At 40.7% G+C, this 1,460-nt stretch overlaps 1 pseudogene; it reads right to left on the reverse strand.

Moving 5' to 3' along the window:
• Positions 1-1,029: 1,029 nt before the first annotated feature.
• On the reverse strand, positions 1,030-1,207 carry LOC112115987 (annotated as a pseudogene).
• Between the last annotated feature and the right edge of the window lie 253 nt (positions 1,208-1,460).

Genomic DNA, 1,460 nt, shown 5'->3' on the forward strand with positions numbered 1-1,460 from the left:
TGTGGTGCTGGAATAGAATTTTCTCTCTTCTGTCATCCCATATTGATGTTGTTGAATGCTTATGAGACCATATTTAATCAGCTCCAACTAGTCATTTTAGGTAAGGAATTCTGGTCCCTCTGAGCAGATTTTTTTAAAATGTAATTTATAGTTCAGGTAGCCGGCCAGCAGTGACTAATTCTGTGGTGCTTTGAAACCCAAGAGGTCAGAAAGGAACAACAAATATTTCACTTCCTGTATGTTTCTAACATCATGTTACAGCACTTGTACCAAGCCAGGCTTCTGTACTTCAAAGACCTTTTGCACTTCATTTTGGTTGACTTCACACTGACAAAAACACCCCTCCGTGAAATCTGCATCTGGAAGTTTTCAGTGCGTGGAAAGTTTTAGCATCACAAGTTGATGGTCCCAGGTTAAAGTAAATGTCACAAATCAGCAAACGAGAAGAGGATAAATGTGAGTGGATAGTGTGATAGAAAACTAGCTCAAGGGAAATGCTTGACCTGTAAAATGCTCCTGTGGCATCAGGAAAGTATTATCTTCTGTGACTAAATCAGAAGAAATTATTAGAATATTGCTCCCTTTATCAGTCTCTCACATTCATAATTTACAGGTAATGGTGAATGAAAACATGCCTGGTGATATTTATAGATTGCAGTTCTGCAGAGTGATTGATTCATTTGCACATACCACTCTAGTTGTGTAACTACTAAATGGGCTAAATCCTGAAAACGAGCCCCTGCAAACCTCAATAAAGTTAATGGGAAATCCAGGCCCTCAGCATGACTCAGAATTTAATAATAATGAATACCAATAATGAATTAACCAATAATGAATACTTAGAGTTAGACGGTCACAGCCCGTACTCAGCTGCGTGTGGGAATAATGCCTCCCTCTTACTCTGCTCTGCCTTACTGAGATTTTGACTCCAGCCATAGTGTAGGAGGCAGGACAGCAGGGGATAAACTGTGACTCTGAGTCAGTTCAGGAGGAATTGTGATTCTGAGTCACCATTAGTTCCCGGTTTGCTCCTGTGGCTTTTATACCTGGAAGCACTGCAATACCAGGTTGATGCATGGAGTGGGTGAAGCAAGCTCCTATTCCAGCTCCTTGTTCCAAAAATCCATTTAATACAAAGTTCTCCGAAAGAGAACATATCAGGTATTACACTGATAAGAACAGATACTGTGCTTGAGTGGCCTTTTATTCAGGACAGAATGTGAGGTACTGCCAACTCTCATTTGATATACTTGCCTACCTTTGCTTCTTAGCTCCAAACATTAGGGCACGTGTGTTATAAGGTCAGTGAACTAACCAGTACGCACAAATGAAATAGCTTATTTTACAAGATACCTGAGACAGCAAGGACGAAGGCCAAATTGTGCCCTTGGATGTTTGTGCCGAGTTCCATTATCGTTAATGGGAGTCAAACACATCCAAGGGCAGGATTTATCCTTCAA

This window comes from Terrapene carolina, unplaced genomic scaffold (assembly GCF_002925995.2).
Source record: "Terrapene carolina triunguis isolate 2854851 unplaced genomic scaffold, T_m_triunguis-2.0 Scaffold210, whole genome shotgun sequence".
Taxonomy (NCBI): Eukaryota; Metazoa; Chordata; order Testudines; family Emydidae; genus Terrapene; species Terrapene triunguis.